At 36.3% G+C, this 18,206-nt stretch overlaps 1 pseudogene; it reads right to left on the minus strand.

Moving 5' to 3' along the window:
- The window catches only part of LOC150012258 (putative small nuclear ribonucleoprotein G-like protein 15 pseudogene), a 32,047-nt pseudogene extending 21,676 nt beyond the window's left edge, over nucleotides 1-10,371 (minus strand).
- Between the last annotated feature and the right edge of the window lie 7,835 nt (nucleotides 10,372-18,206).

Raw genomic sequence — 18,206 nt, forward strand, 5'->3', positions numbered from 1 at the left:
CAATACTAATCCTCTGGTCCTGCGCTTTACTGAGCACTGGAAGCTCAGAGTATTGCTGTTTTCCCGAGTATCATGTGAGAAAGAGAACTCTAAGCCCCTCTTACTCCCACTCCTCTGCCCCCAATTCTGGTTTGGTCTGTGGATAATGTGAGGACACAGGACTCCTGTAAGGATCCAAAGTCCACATTCTTTTCTTCTGGTCTCTGAGACCATTATCTTTCTCGGGTCTGATTTTCAGTGAGAGCTATAAACACTGCTTCTAACTGATGATATAATTTCACAGAGATACTACTTATAGTACATATTTATACCTTGAGCTCTTTATTTAGCTACTTTGGAAGTTATAAAGCCCAGGTCCTAGAAACACAAAAGTTAAAAATTTTGACACTTTTGTTGTTCTTTGTTCTAAGCTGCTTAAACTGTTGCCTAAATGGGAGAATGTATACAAGAGAAATGGAGAAATGAAACCAAACCAAACCAAACCAAAACATGCAAAATTAGTGATTATGACAATACTAGAAGAGTGCGTAGAATTAAAACTTAATAACTAAACTCAAGTTCCTGAGTCAAAATCCGGATACTGAATATAAGAAGATAGTGAAAAACTAGACAAGTTGTTATCTATGTATCTATTGTCTATCTACCTATCATCTATATTTTAAAATCCATGAGCCTACAAAGGTTTAAACAGGCATGAATTGTAAATGAGGTATAGTCAGCAGTAATAATGAAGGAGGACCAAAAGCAGGCCTAGAATAATTTTAAAGGTTCTTTAAATGCAATAACTTCTTGCCTCTGGTTGGGTTTGGGTCCTGTGGTCATGGATGAGGGGCTAGTTCTGAGTGGTTAAAAATAAGGAATGGATAGAAGTTCTGGCTACCATATCAGTCTACGAATGTTAAATAAAGCTGACTTGACTCCACATATGACCTATAGCAAGGCCTAAAAGGAGTTCGTTCTTTTAAACTCAGAACTTTATAATGACTATACAATGGGTTGAGAATGACAAATCACACTGAGGAATAGACTTACAGTTTGCATTGACTAAGAATGGTGTTGTGTTGCTCAGTGGTTTTAAAAATGTACCCTAACGTCCTATATATCTTGAGCTGGAAACTCGGCTTTATCACTTACTAACTTTTATCTTGAGGAAATTTCACTGCCTCTTTGAATTCTGATTCTTTACCTGTAAAATTAGGAATTATAATAGTGGTCACCTAATGGTTATTGTCAAGGTTCAAAGTTTGAATGAATGAATTCATTTAAAATATTTTCTTAAGTCTTTTGAAAATTTAGCTATGTTATTATATTATCATTATTGTTATTATTTGATATACTATGTATTCACAGCATTAACATCCAACCCTTCCTACTAGAATACTGGCAAAATCCTTATGGAGGTGTCACTTTGGGAAAGTAATATTTTCTGTAGTCTTTTTTAAGTTTATTCCTCTGGTCCTCTGTCATTCACTGACTCCCCTTTGTGTTCCTTGCTCGCTCATCTTCCATTTTGTTAGTGTTTGAATGGTCACTTTGCATTCCTGGGAGCATCCCTGCCTTTTCCCTACTTACAGAGGATGGCCCATTACTTTTCCCATCAGCACTTGTGCAGATTTCATGCTTTCAATTGTAGTCAGTATCGAGTGTACTTCTTCAGCTCTCCTCCTTCCTAGGACTGTCAGCTTCTGTGCAGTTGCTGAAACTTACAGAGGTTGGAGCTCATTCATTCATCAGGATTTATTGAGATCCCGTTAAGTGCTGGGTGCTGGGCCAGGTATGATGGCATAAGATTCCTGCCTTGTTGGAGCTTTCAGATTAACCCCAGGCCCTTAAAATGCCTGTACAGTTGCTCCTTCCTCTGGGGATGCTGAGGAGCATTTTTCCTTGTCCAGCCTCCTTGTTCTGCATGTTCTTGGGTATGCTGCTGAGGTGGGAGAGATTTTTCTACTCTGCCTTGGCAGTGAGGTGTGAGTAAAGAACTGTCCATGTTCTCTCTACTCATTCCATAGTTCTTGTTGCAACATTGTCTCCATGGCTCTTGCAAAGCTGAAGACTTCTTGCTTTTGTCATTTCTTTTGTACTTTTTGTGAGTGTTCCCATGGGGGATTTGGTTTCAAGTCTATATATTGGTAATACATGGACTTGGTGTAGTAGAGAGTTTATTTGGAACCCAGATAAACTGGGGTTATGACCCTGATTCTTTAACACGTTTGCCATGTGTCCTTGGGTAACATTATTCTGTATAGTCCTCAGACTCTTATTTCCTCATCTGAAGCCCCCCGTCAGGGCGCCAGATGAGGCTGATCTGCCTCCAGCGCCCTGGTTCGGTTGGAAACTACTTTGCCCAGCAGAGGTTTCATGGCCACAGTGGAACAAACTTATCCAGGACACTGTATTTTGTCTGGGGGGTAGGGAGGCGCTGTTCCCTCTAGTGGAGGAAGTGCAAGACCCCTTCCTCAGGCTTTTTGCTGAGAAGGGTATGCATGGGAAATACAAGGTCAACATTCATAAATTATCAATAGCTTTTAGGTGTCTGGATTACAGTTGACAATAACAGATTACAAGTACCAATATAGAGGGCACGGTGACCAGTCTGCATCAGGGTCTATTAAACATCTTGATGCCACACTGGCATTAGGTGCAAGGTTTCATACATTTCTTGCTAGAGATTGTTTATAGTTAACTAAGAGATAAGAAAAGCAGAGCAAGCCGCTAAAGCATAATAAGCATTTTTTAAATCCAATTCCCGTAGAAACCCTCTGAATGGTTTTTGTTTATGTCTCCTGTGTAGCCTTTTGTTGAGACTTAAAGACAAGCCGGGGGCAGGGTGGAGGGGGCAAGTCAGGCTCATGGCCAGGGTTACAATTCCCGAAACCACAAGGAACGGTTTCTCATACTCATCTATAAAAGGAACCAATAACTTTCACTGTGAATAGTTGCTGTAAGAAAGGAGTTGATGACTAATTCCTTATATTGCCAATATTCTATGAATGTTTCAGAAAATGTTAATTAAGCTCAAACTTTCATATGGAATATAATAGTAATTAAAAGAATAAATTCTGTTTGTATAATACATCTTAATTCTATTAATAGTACATATGAACCTAGAAAAAAATAACATTATAGGTGCCCATGTTTTGTGGCTCAGTTGATTAGAATGTCATCCCATTTACAGTACCAAAAAAAAAAAAAAAAGGTTGTGGGTTTGATCTCTGATCAGGGTGTGTGAGGGAGGCAACCAATCAATGCTCCTCTCTCACATCGATGTTTTTTTATCTCCCTTCTTTTCTCTCTAATCAGTAAGTATATCATCTGGTGAGGATTAAGAAAAAAAAATAGGCAAAAACCAAAAACAAAAATGAAGAAGAAGAAATGATCATCTTTATTTGACAGGCTTATGTTTCTGGTTTTGTTTTATTGTTCTAGTTTTTGGCTAAAATATAGAGTATACATTTTGATTAAATCAGGTGGACTTAATCTGCTGATCTCAGGCTGAGTACGCAATTGAAGCTTTATGCATACTTACATATATTTTCAACCTTTTTGCTCTCCTGACACCTTCCCTCAGATATATAGAAGCGTCCTCTGTCATTTAAAATCCTCTTTTTAACCCTGAGTCCTTCCACTGTTTCATCATGATGATGAGTCATTTTATTTTCATGCCTCATCCTCCACTCAAAAGTTAAATCTTGTTTGATTTTGTGTTTTAGCGTTACTGCTTTCTCCTCTCAGATCTTACGTAGTTCCAGGAACAGAAAGCAACCTACGTATTCCAAATGAAAAAAAAAGGAAAAAAAAAAAAAAAAGAGTTGATGGCTGTAAAGTACCAGATGCAACATTTCAAATTTAGCACAAAAACTTGGGAGCTTATATTGTATTGTGCAATTGATCCTATTATTTGTGTTCTGATGCTATGAAAGTCTATCAACATGTATTGGCCATTTGTCCTGCAATTTCTGGGCATGATTTAGAAATTAAGAGAAAATATTCAGTTAGCTTTTTCCTTTAATTCAGAAAAAAAAAAAAAAAGGAAAAAAGAGAGGATAAGAGAGAGTAAGGGAGATCATAATAAGTTTTTTTTTATTGTTGCTGTTGTAAGATATAAAGGGCCAGTTAAACTTGACTAAAACAAAGTGAGTTTATGATAAAAATTCTGGAATTTTAAAGGACTCTATCAGAAAATAACATTTGTTGCTTCATGAAGAAATGGAAAGTTGTCAGTGCTTAGGAAAGATTTATTCTCTCTTATATTCTTGGTCTTATTTTTTTCTTTCATCACATGGCCTCATGTCTCTGCATGTTTGTGAATATCTGTTATTTTGCTCTCTTCTCTTTGAAATCTGGCTCTTTCTGCTTCTTACTTTGTACAGTGACACCCAAATGGCCACCTGAGCTCATGACACTACAGTATCATTTTAGTTCTAGTTGACTCACAATCGCTGGGACTCTTAGTTCAAATTCTCAAGTGAATGGGTCTGATGGGACTAATGCAAGGGCCGGATGCGCACCCGTAATCCAATCAGCTGCTGGCCAAGGAGGAAGGAGGTCATGTGATATAAACAGGTGGGATTGCAGAGAAATGAGGCAGATCACAGACAAGAGGCAATGGGCTGGGCAAGCTCCCGCAAATATGATGCTGACAAGCAGTAGCTGAATAACCAAGATGGTTTTAATTCAAAGCATAGCTGCTGAGGAGTGGTTTGGAAAAACAGCCAATGAGAGAGGGAGACAGAAGGAGAGGGAAAAGGGGGAGAAAGAGAGACAGACAGAGAGAATGAATACAAAATTCCCATTATAGAAAAAACAGGACTAAACAGGAAGGAAATTAATTTTCCAGATACCAAAAATGGATCTAAGAACAGTAGGTTGTCCTAGGGCTGGAAGATGGAAATTAGACTAGCCAGAAAACTGGAACCTGGAAGAGAAGGGAACCCAGAGGAAAGGCCTTGTGATTTAAGCGGTGTGTGTGTGACAAGAGCTCTTCATCACGATGTCTTAGTGCAGCTGTGGCTTGTACGTGTGCCTAGAGGGCGTTTCCCGTACCTCTAAGGGGCCCAGATCATTCCAGCCTCACATCCTTTTATGTGATATATAAATGAGAATAAATGATAAAAACAAAAAATGTTAATAAAAATAGAGAAACAATGGGGGTGGGGAGGGAAAGGGAGAAAAGAAAAGGAAGGGGGAGATAGATTGTTGGGTTCTTTAAATTTAGAATAAGCTAAGTATTAAAAAACTGCTTTAGAATATTAACCTTAAAAAAGCATACACCCAAAAGTTCCCATCCAAGACGGTAAGTTAGTTGGGTCCTTGAAGTGTGTGTGTATGTCGTCTGGAAATGGGACAGACGAAAGAGGTACTATTAGAGGACAGCTAGAAAAGACAGGTTTGACCCAGAGATGGAGTTTTTGCTGGAAAAATTGCTCTTAAAAAAACACACCAAAAAACGAAAAACAAAAACCTCTTGGTTGTGTGGTAACCAAGAGTGCACTCAAACCCTAACAATAGTTGAGTTGGGTGTCAAAATGTAAATTATGTTTCCAAGCAGAACTTAAAAACATATATAGGCACAAGAAAATGTTAGCAGTGACTATTCCTGGGGAGTGAGATTGAATTTGAGGAGGGAGCAATAGGAGGAACACTACTTTGCATTTTGTACTGCTTGACTTTATACAAATAATTACAAAGGATATTAACTTTACAAGAAAACAACAACAACAACAACAACAACAACATTCATCTATGTAAAAACTTAGGAAAACATAGTAATAGTGACACTTAATATTTCCAGCTTGGTTGGAGTATTAGGTTTTTGCATGTATACATGTTTTTTTTAAACTATGGAAAGATGATCTCTCTTCAATAGCAACATTTAACTATTTTGAGCGAAAATATCTCTAACGTACCTTTTGCTTCCTTGCTGTCTAAAGAAAAGAATATTTCATGATTTGGGAATTTGAGGATCAGAGTCTGTAGAAACTCAGAAAAAAGGGAACAAAGTTCAGTATCTTGATTTTTTTGTAAATTTCTAATCTAAATTAGAAATACAGCCTAGTGCACAATTGGAAGATATGTTATTATTGTTAAGAGTACACTGTGTAGTTCTGGGATTCTGAAATGAGGATATTTTTACAAATCCATTAAGTAATAATCTTTATTAAAGCCAATTGTTCTTAAGTATTTTGACATTAAATTGAAAAAAGATAATACTGTTTCATTATTATTATAATCATGCACTGTTATTTAAAATGTCTGGAAACCAAATCAAATCAAATCAAATGTGTTGCCTAGCAACTATGAGAAACAAACACTTTAGCTTCTTAAGCTAACTGACATTAAAACACTACCAGATTCTTGAAAATACCTGCCTCAGAATTCAGGTCTCAGTTAATCTTAAGTTCTCAAGCACACTCCCCCATTAGAACATATGACATTAAAATTCCTAAGATTCATTTTAATAATCATGTCAGTAATTCTTCAACTTTTTTCTTTTTAATCTAATAATTTTAAGTTGTTTTCAGTATTAGTACTCTAAAATGACAGATCAAATGCTTATAAACATAGATAACTTAGCAACATTTTTCTTTTGGCTCAGATAGTAACTGTAAGGAAGATGGCATGTAGCTGAAAAGTTTTGGTGCTATAGGTGTGTGCTGAAGAAATAAGTAGTTCACATTTTTCTTTTACAAGTGAATTTCCACTAACTGGGTCCTAATCTTTCAGATGCAAGTGCCTACAGGTGGAGGGGGAAGTCTTTATAGCTACGTCACTCGTGCTGTGTCATCAGAGCAGGATTATAGGAAGTTAAGTCTTCTTGTGCAGGGCCTTGCCTAAATAGGAAATCTAGAACTCACCAAAACAAAGAATGGCTCTGCAAGTATTCTAACAAGAACAAACTATTTTTCATCTCATTGGCTTGGAGAAAAATTAAGACAAATCAGGAAGAGAAGATGTGATATGGAAAGAAAAACAAGTACTTTTTTTTTTAAATTCAGAGAAATTAAAATAATGATGCTGGCAATTATTTATTAAGCATTCATTATGTACTGAGCAGTAGGTAAATGCCCTATATTTAATCCTCATTACTACACTTGAAGTAGGAGCCAGAGTTACTCATTTTAGATTTGAAGACGTAATGGATAGAAAGTTTAGATATCTTGCCCAAGGTCACACATGGAAAGTGGCAGAATCAGTTTCAAACCTGAGCCCATCTTGGTTCCTGAGGTTTAGTTCCTGGCCATGAGAGTACTTTTAAGTCCTCACTTATTGTTCAGTAATAGCTAATTATTCTATATTAGGTTTTTATTCTGTTTTGAAGTTTTATTAAAATTTCCAGATAATTGAGAGATAACAAATTTACTGGAAACTGTATAATTTGCTCTTTACTAAATTTAGTTGAAGCAAAGCTAAAATCAATAAATCTTATGATGGAACAAAAAGTGTCATCTTTTACAAGTGAGCTATATAGCAGCTCCCCTTAGTTTCCCACTGTGTTCTGTGTAAATTTATTCTCCCAGAGCTTAGTTCAGAGCCTTAAATATAAGTGCTCAATGAAAAATGTTGAATGAATGATTCTAATATACATGTAACTCTTAATTGTTCTTTTTTTAAAGTAGTTAAGTCTTTCTACATGTTTTGACTTGGTCAAGGTCTAGATGTGGCAGTCACACAGAGCGCTATGAATCACAGTAATAATAATGCATCTATAGTGCTCTGTAGGTGTCAGGCACTGTATTTTTGAAAGTGCTGTACATACATTAGCTCACAACAGCCCCAACCCAATGGAATGGGTAGTAGTATCCTTATTTTATAGATGATAAAACTTAGGCAGAAAGAAATTAAAGAATTTTCCAAGATCTTATAAGTGCAGAGCAAAGATTTGAACTCAGACTGTCTGGTTCCAGAGATCTGTGGCCTTGATAAGGTCAAGAGGAGAAGAACTGAGTAGTACCAGGGTGCCTGGGAAGAATCTAATTGCCTTTCTTTCTTTTCCCTTCCTCTAAATCTCACATTCTGTTCTATACCTCATCCTTTTTCCTTCTCTCACTTCCAAGAAGTATACTAGGGGTGACCCAATTGTTTTTTATAGAGATAGGAACACTTTTGAGAGTAAAAGTTGGTGTTACCTGGATGGAATGGTAGGGCAATGAGCATGAACCCAAACTGCCTTGGAGACCAAGATTTTGGATCACCTTAAATATGTTGTGCCTATGTTTTGCTTTTTTCTCTTTGTTGTTTGGAGTCTTACAAAGTAAGCATAGTGAAACAGATATACCTAATTTGATTTTGCCAGTTCCTATTTTAGGATATTAAGCTGTTTCCAACAGTTTGCTATTTTAAAAAACTGCAATGTATATTCTTATGCCTTCATATTCCATACATATGTGTGAGTAAATCTGTAGGATAATTTTTTCTAGGCTGAACAGTATACATATTTGTAGCTTTGATAGACATTGCTAACTTACACTCTGAAGAGGTTTGCTCCTATCAGCATGCGTGAGAGTACCTGTGCCTAATATGTTTGCCTACAGAGTATGCAGTAAAACTTTTGGATCTTCTACTGTCTGATGGGTGCGAAATGATATTTCAATGTGATGTTTATTTGCATTTCTCTTATTTTTGTTCTTTTCTATGGAACTATTGTTTCTTCTTATTTTTTCTATTGGGTGAATGGCTTTGCTGTGAGCCCTTAATATAGGCCACTGTGATACTTGTTGAAAACATATTTTCTAAGTCTGTCATTTGTCCTTTTATTTTTAAAATAGTTTTTGCTATGCAGAAAATTTTACTTTCTTATAGTATTTATTTCTTCTATTAGGTTTTTGAGTATTACTTAGGAAGTGTCCCATATTTTATGTTTTTTCAAACCTATAATCATTTCTCCTACAACTTTTATATTTTACTCTTTACAATTTTACAATTTATTCATTTGAAATTTATTTTGTGTAAAAGTTTTACAGATAGAATAAACATTTTTCCAAGTTACTACCCAGTTTCCCATCCCCATTTATTAATTCTTTATCTTACCATTTCTAATGCCACTTTATAATTATACACTAAATTCTGGTATGTATTTGGCTCTAATTCTGTACTTTTCATAGTGCTCCATTGATCTCTCTGTCTAATCATAGGCAAGTATAGATTGTTTTAATTATTGTAGCTTTACAGTGTGCTTTAAACATCTAATAAGGCTATCTCCTCCACTTTACACTTTCATTTTTCAGAATTGGTTTAAATGTTCTTTCCTCTTTATTTTGTCTATAAACTTTGGAATTAGCTTCCCAGTTGTAAAACAAAACAAACAAACAAAAAAAAACCCCTACAGTTGTTTTAATGTGATCATGTTACTTTCTAAGTAATAGTGGAGCAAAGTAGTGTTCTTATTATACTACTGTGTGCGCCCATACAAGAATAGGAGATGGCCAACTATCCAAGTCTTTGTTGGCCTGCTTTCTTAGCATTAAAAAAAAAATTCTTCATATAGATCTTGCAAATTTTATGTTATATTTATTTCTTGGAATTTTATCTTCTGTTGTTGCTATTATAAGTGCTATTGTAATGATTTTCTTTTGTTGTATTTCCTAATGTGTCATGTGGTTGCATCAACTTTTCTTTTAAAGAATGGCTTAAAAATATACATAAAAACTCCCAAACTCAAAATCATACATAAAAAAGTTCTCTCTTTCCAAAATAGATGGTTATTATTAAAGTTATTAGAGTATGCATATTTGTACACAACATACAGATATGTCATTCTATGAACTTAAATATTCAGATAAAGAAGAGTATGTAAAGATTCAATGTGAAAATTATCACGATGTATTACTATATGTACATTTGTTTAAGTTCTCACAGGGCTTTCCTTCTATTATAATTAGGCTATCAATTGTCTGCAATTTATTAGACAGAATATTTTTTCAGCCAGCTGTTAAAGTCAAGAGAATGTCAATTTAAATTTATTTCATTGTTTTCTGTTTCTATCTCCTTTCCCTCAGGAGTATCATGACATATCAATGACATCAGCTGATACATTTCAGCTTCTTTTAGAATAGAAAAGAAAGGAAAAATAACCCCAACAACTACCAAAAAATGCATTGTTCAAACTCCTTCGGTCCCTTTAGTCTCAGAGGAAATTTTAGGGAATTGTTTCTCTCTGTGATATAATCTTTTGGATTCAAACCATGCTTACTTAATTTATTCTATAATTAAGAAAGGAGAAACACCTTCCCTTATGGTAACAAAAGCTTTACCTCACTGATTCTGTGGTCATTGTAGTGAAATAAAAACAGAGTTTTGAGTTAGACCACACAGCTCCTCCTTACCCACAGTTGTCTTGTTCACCGATACCACTTGACCATCCTCTTTAGCCATCTTAGCTGGGCCACATGGCTCAGTTAAGATTTTTTTCTTTTGCTGTTCTTGGTGACTGTACTGACATGGGTACCAGAACAAGAAGTGTTAATACATAATTGATGTGCTCAAGGCCACCAGCTAGCAGTTGACTATTGCTCACATGTCTCTCTCCCCACTCTTCTTTTTCTGGCTAAGGTTGGCTTTGGATTTATTTCTTCCCCAAGTGAAGTTTTTAGAATAGGTAAAGAAAATCTTTTTGGTATAAGAAAACCAACCAAATAAAAAAGAGATTTTCCCCCTCATTATCCAAAATGTATATTATGATTTTGTTCCTGAAGATAATTTTAGAAAATCATCTCTGTACAATGAGAACACAAATTTGCCCCTGTCCTTGACAGCCCAAAGTGTTCAAGATGAGGACTTCTCTAAACAAGGAGCTTAACATGAAGATGATTATGAATGTTTGGAAATTCCATGCTGGGCTTGTGGAGGGGTAAGTGTCACTGTTAGGAGGTGAATGTTTCTGCTTGGATTGAATGTCTGGTACTGTCTTAAAAGAAAACATTAGGTGTGCAATAATTAAGGATACAATTAGCAATTGATTTTCTAGCTAAATAGTGCCCCTAAGTCAGAAGGACCTGGCTGGAAACTCTGGCTAAACAACATACGATGGTCATGAGCTTGGGTACATCCTTAATATCTCTAGACCTCAGCTTTTAAAATCATCTTAACTATATTTGTGTGTGTAAATGCTAACTTTGTTTAATTAGCTAAGATATACAAAAACACTAAACCAAGTGCTTAAAGAATAGTGGACACTATTTCAAGTTTAAAAACTGGCTGTGGTAAGAGTGTGATATAAACACGAAAAGACCTGGAACATGTCAAGTACCATTACAAAGTAGAAATCAATGTGCATTTAATTCAACCACATTGAGCTGTTAGTGACAGTGAGCTGTTAGTGCTATGAAGACAAAATGGTGAGAGGTCCATCTCCTTAGAGGCAAATGTTTGTGCCAGCTGTGAATCAAAGAGGAAAAATTTCAAACAATGATAGTCTCCCCAAAATTGCTGCTGCCATTAACCAAAGAAAGGTTTCCACATTTATAGTGTGGCAGTGAAGGCTGGCTGGACCTCATTTCAAAAGGAATTTACTAAGTATATGAAAATACCCAATATGAGCTTAGGTCCCTTCTCCAAGGATATTATTGTTTCATTAGCAAAATCGAGTTATCCATGGATAAAGCAATGAAACCCAACGTTGTACTGAATTGAATTAGGTACTGAATTGAATTAAGTACTGAATGTGTTTCAAATGTGAAGGGAGCTGTAGCCACATAGAAAGAGCCCCTGTTCAGCTATTGTGAAGCTCCTGGTTGCCTGAGACCACTGTCTCCCTCCTTTGCCTACTTCTTTTGGGAAATAGTTCTTCAACTACAATTACATGGTAGTAGAAGGGACTATCTCTCATGGCCTCCTGTCTTGCTTGTTACACACTTTACGACCTGCTCCCATCCAGGGATGAATAAGTGACCTGAGTTATTCCAAGATAATTTATTGCTCACAAGGATTGGTCATAATGTGAGGGAATGACTCAGACCAGGCTAAACGGAGTCCTTACCTGTGTATTTTTCGAACTGGAATTGGGGGAAATTTTTTTCATGTTTTGGTGGTGAAGTTAGCCAGATGTGAGCCTGGCGATGATAACAGACATGGTTTCAGGATCAGGGAGAAAATCCGATTGTGGGAATGATGTCATTGGTCAGAGAGAAGCAGAGATACCAAAGAAAGTGAGAGAGAGAGAGAGAGAGAGAGAGAGAGAGAGAGAGAGCGGGAGAATGAGGCTCTGGTTCCAGTTGTTGCTGACATTGAGCTTTGAATTGTAGTCCTATTCTTCTCAGTCAGAATCCTAAATTAAGTGATGTCATCCTGTAAGGCCTTGCTTGCCTCATTTGTTTATTTAGTTACCAGCACAATGACTGCAGGTCCCCTTTAACTCTGAGTTAGGGCCCCTTTTTATAAAAATATCCAAAGGAATCTATTTACATAAGAACCACAAAAGGATTAGTTGAAAATAGCTAGAGTTAGTACTGTATACAAATTGATTTTATGTAATTGACTATGTAGACTCCCTCTTTTTATATTTAGCAGGGAACTTCTGGGCTCACCACTTACTACCAGCTCTGTGACTTTGTGTAAGTGACTTAATTTTGCAATACTTTTTTAAGTAGCTGTACAACGGGTATAATGACTGTATTGCCTTACCTAAGTGGTAGTATAGGATAATGAGTAAGAACATAGTCTCTGGCAGAAAGACTTCCTAAGGTCAAATCCTACCTCTACTATTTACTTGTTTGTCACTGGAACAAGTGACTTACTCTTTAGATATTTTAGTTTTCTTATTTGTAAAATAGTGGTAATAGTAGTATCTACCTTGTAAAGTTGTCATGTACATTTAAGTGAGTTCATATATTTAAAGCTGTTCACATAGCAAGTATTAGATATGTTCATATTTATTATAATGACACTATTTAGTTATAATAGGGATTAAATAGAATTTGTATTACAATGCTTTATTCACAATAAGTACTCAGTAAATGTTAATTGCTGTGGCTGCTGATACTTGAGTTTATTTCCATCTGTACGCAACAGTCTTTTTTCTAAGTGCCAAAGTCAGATTAATTTTATTAAAGTAACACTTTTGTCACTTTTTATTCATGTTAAACTCTTTTAGTGGCTGCCTATTACCTATAGATAATGATCTTTCTTAGGCCATCTTTATCCTAATCATTTTAACTTATTCCTCAGGATTGCTTTACATGGTCATTTTCTTTAGTTAAAAGACTTTCTCATCACTCATCATACATCAAGAACTGTGAGGAGCCTGAGATTTTACCTAACTTATGAGCTAACAAAGTAGCCTGCCAGTTTCATGGCTACTGGTAGAAGACATAAAATTCCTGGATCATTATTCATAGCCCAGCAAGTAGCGTAAACCTCCTGTTTGCTACTGATTATCCTCTAAGTCCCCTGGTGGGGGAGATGTGGAGTGACCCAGGTGGATGCCGGGAGAGTGTATAGCATAGTGGTTTAGGGCGTGGTCTGTCTTGCTTCAAATTCTAGTTTGGCCACTTTTTTAACCACTCTGCCTGGACATTCTCATTTGGAAATGGATAAAATAATAATACCTACCCCAAGTGGTTGTTATGAGGAATACATGAATAATATTTTCAAATTGCTTAGAATAGTGCTTGGCACAGAGTAATGTACACATATTAATCCATATATACAGTAATCCATATATATTAATCTATATGTATATAATCCACATACGAGGCTTGTCCAGAAAATATCCAGCTATGTACTATGAAAAATAGGGATATTTATTGAAAATGATACAAGATACAAGAAACGTTGTATATAGGACAATGATTCCTTAGTCCCCTTTAAAGTAGGCACCCTGGGACCTCACACAGTTCTCCCAGTGTCTCTTCCACTGTTCTCCCAGCGTCTCTTCCACTGTTCAAAATACCCTGCAAAATCCTTTGTTGGAATCACCATCAGCTGCCCTGTCATATTTTCCTGAATTTCATTGACAGTCTGAAACCTCTTTCCTTTCAAAGGTGCTTTTAGTTTTGGGAAAAGCCAGAAGTTGCAGGAGGCCAAATCTTAGTTGGGGGTGGGGGGTTGAGTCACATGAGTGATTTGATGTTTCACCGAAAACTCTGCATGAGACACGATGCATGACCAGGTGTGTTGTCTTAATGAAACTGCTAATCACCAGTTGCCCATAACTGGGGCTGTTTTCATCATATTGCATCTCTCAACAGACAAAGAACATTGAGGTAGTACTCCTTTATAATTGTTTGGCCTGGAGAGGCATACTTGTGATGGACAACACCTTCCTAATAAAAAAATACAGTTAAATGAACTGGAAATGCAACAACCACACATGCTCCCTCAATGGCATATACTGCCCCTACTGACTAGTACAGTGAAGTCATCCTTGTTCGTGCATGCACATCCCAGTCCACTCTCTTTGGCTGAAAGGTTACATCCACATCTTGTTATATTAATAATGGCTGGACTTTTTCCAGACAGACCTTGTTTATAGCAATCCACATATGTAATTGTGCAAAGTAAATGAAACAGAAAAATGTACATGAGATTACCCTGGGAGAATATTGGGAGGAAAAGAAGAGTGCTGAGGATTGAGGGTAATCAATATTAAGAGAAAAGCAAAAGAAAATGAGCCAGTAAAGGATACAGACTGTTGAGGGAGGCAGGAGATAACCCAGGAGAGTGGAGTCCTGGAAGCCTAGGAGGAGTGTGCTACATACAATGTGGGCTTTAGGCAGGAACTTAAACCCTGAGATGGCAAGTGCTGCTTCTGCTTTGTTTGACTCAATCCCCTGAATTTAGCACACTGCCTGATATATAGGAGATACCCAATTAGTATTTGGTGAATGAAAATATAATAGAGAAGTCAGAAAAGATAAGGGCCTGAATATACTTATTTAGGTTTCCCCCTATAAAATGCCAAACTAACGCCAGAATTGAATGTTAAAATTTTCTTAATCTGTGGTTTATCCCTTAGAGCTATTGCTTCTTATCACCATGGTTTCATTACAATTTTATGAAACCAGCCAGAAGTCTCATTTTTAAAATAAGTGCATTCTTCCTATGATCGCAGTTATATTTTTAGTCTTTTTTCCTAAATGCCAAAATTAGTCATTAGATAGAAGACCTGGTCACTGGATGACTCAACATTCTGTCATTTGACCTCATATTAAAAATATGAGGGCCAAACAGTTTGTCTGACAAGCAGCTCTATAGCAGTGTTTCTGCTTTTCTGTTTTATTGTATCCCCAAAACATAGTCAGATCTAAAATACTGGTTTTCCTTTTATTTGGGCCAGTGGCAGGATATTGCTTTTTATTGAGAATAATCTGGTTGCAAAAATCTCCACATGAGAATGTGATCACAACTGAATATCAGCACCACATTTTCAGGGCTGTTTAGACCAATAAATTTCATTTAACTGGTGTCAGGTTAAATTTCTCTAATTATTATATTAATTTTATTACTTCCTTTCTCAAAAAATTTCTATGGAGAATATATTCAAGCCTTTTAAATCAAGCCAAGTTCCCTTTTCTGAACTCCCCCAGCAGAAACCCTATACTATAGTCTACTTTATTTTTCTTTTCTCAAACACTTTGTGCCACTATTTCTTTATCTTTCATTAGCTTTATATTCATAGTTAGCCAATATTATTTGTTTTGAATGGAATTTTTTGTTATATTATCTAACGGATTGTTACTGGTGCTTAAGACTATGTCATTTTCTTGTACGTGGTTCTGTTATCCATAAGTCTGCGGACTCTTTTTAAATTGTCATGGCTGAATTTAGAGGCTGTTGAATTTTCTGTGTATACAACCATATTTTCTGCCAATAAATACAGTTAGGTCTCTTCAGTTCCAATTATTATGCCAAAAATTTTTACTGGCTTGCATTTTACTAATTCTATGTTAAAATATTCAAGTTATCCATGGATAGGTAGTAATAGTTGGCATCCTTGTCTTTTTCCTGACATTTATAAGAATGCTTCTCAAATTTCATCATTAAGCTCCTTGCTGAATCACTATAAATGTGAGTCAGCATTCTGAATGATTAAGAGCTAAGACTCAGGACAAATCTGCCTGGGATTAAATTCCAGCACCGTGATTTACTTCTGTGTTGTATTGGACAAATTAACTCTGGCTTGATTTCCTCATGTGTGATATTGGGAATAAAGCACTTAACCATACAGTCACTTTAAAGATTCAGTGAATTAATACATATAATGGGATTAAAACTATGGCACATCACAAGCATGGTAAGTGCTCCTTATATATAAATATATTGAAATGATCATTTGAAATTCCTCACTCAATATTTTATTTTATATTATTGCATTGAATAGCCTTAAGTTCCTGAAATAAATCATATTTTGATTATGAATTTTAAAAAATGCATGGTTCACTTCTATTCAATATTATACAGGAGGTTCTAGTTAGAACAATTAGGCAAGAAAAAGAGATAAAAGTCATCTAGATTAGAAAGGCAGAGATAAAACTATATTTGCAGGTGATGTGATACTATATGCAGGAATCCTAAAGAATTCACACACATATAAAAAAACTATAAGAACTAATAAGAAAATTTAGCAAGATTGCAAGGTATAAGATCAATATACAAAAATCATTTTTATTTTTTATATACCAGCAATGAACAATTGAAAAAAATTAAGAAAATAACTTAATTAAAAATGGTATCAAAAGAATAAAATATTCAGGAATAAAGTTAACAAAGAAGTTCAATACTTATATACTAAAAATTATAAAACATTTTTGAAAAATTAAGGAAGATGTAAATAAATGGAAAGATAGCTTTTGCTTATGGATTGGAAGACTTATTATTCATATAGAAATACTTACCAAACTGATCTACAGGTTCAATACAATCCCTATCAAATTCCAGCTGCCAGAGTGTCTTGGGTGAATGGAGGTGGAAGTGGTGGCAGGCGCTAGCAGGCAGGGCAGCGGGGTGACATTGGAGGGAGAGAGGGAGTGAGCAGGGCACAGGGTGACTATTTTTCCTAGGGGCTGAGTGTTGTGGGTGGCTCGGTGTGGAAGGCGGGTGAGTACCAGGGGAAGCGTGGGGGCGGGGACAATGGGAAGAAGGGCTGGTTGGAGAAGGCGGGGGGGGGGGGGGGCAATGGAGCAGGGGAATGGGGGTAGTGGCCAAACGGGGAGGAGGGCAGGCAAGGAGATGAGGGCTGATGTAACGGGAGAGCGAGATGGTGGGAGGGATTGGGGTGTGATGGGATAGTTGGGGAGTCCAGCGGGTGGACATTTTACATAGGACAATGACACCTTACTCACCTTCAAAATAGGCATCTTGGGACCTTACACAGTTCCCCCAGTTGCCATTGGCTGCCTGTGTATTTTCCTGAGTTTCAATGTTGGTATGAAATATCTTCCCTTTCAAATGTGATTTTAGTTTTGGAAAAAGCCTGAGGTTGCAGGGTACCAAATCTGGGCTGTAGTGAGGCTGAGTCACCTGGGTGATTTGATGTTTTGCTAAAAATTTCTGCATGAGACATGATGCATGAGCAGGTATGTTGTTGTGATGAAGCTGCCGATCATCCAAATAGTTTCTGTGGAGAAATATTCAAGCTTCATGCAAAATTTGATGCAGATTTGTTGCTCTATGTGCTGTCATTTTGAATGCAACATCCACACAGCACACATGCTCGCTCAACAACATTTACCACCTCCACTGACTAGAACAATTAAGTCATCATTGTTATGCATGTGCATTCCAGTCCACTCTCCTCGGCTGCCAGGTTACATCAATGTTGCACAAACTTTTCTCATTATATTAACAATGGCTGGACTTTTTCTGGACAGAGCTCATATATATATATGTATTTGTATTTATATTTATTTATATATGTGAATAAAACTTTAAATCAAGGAATACCATGGAATCTAGTGATGTCATTACACAGTGAGCAACAGAGCATTGAGAACGTCACATGTCTAATCTTCAGTCAAGGTAAGATTTCTGTAATTCAAGAAAGAGCTAACTCATTTGATGACACTGTTAAAATTTTCTTTCTAAGTTAAACTGAGTAGTTATAAAAATCATATTTTTCATGTATTCAACAATCTAGGTAATCAACTTCTTTGCCCAACTACCACAAATATTCTGAGAAACTGTGGCCAGTTTCAAGCCAGTTTAAGGTATGAATTTCTGGTTTATACTAAATCGTGACTTCTGTTAAAAAATGTACATGTTTGTAAAAGAGT

This window comes from Furipterus horrens, unplaced genomic scaffold (genome assembly GCF_987537825.1).
Source record: "Furipterus horrens unplaced genomic scaffold, mFurHor1.1.pri manual_scaffold_4, whole genome shotgun sequence".
NCBI classification, from domain to species: Eukaryota; Metazoa; Chordata; class Mammalia; order Chiroptera; family Furipteridae; genus Furipterus; species Furipterus horrens.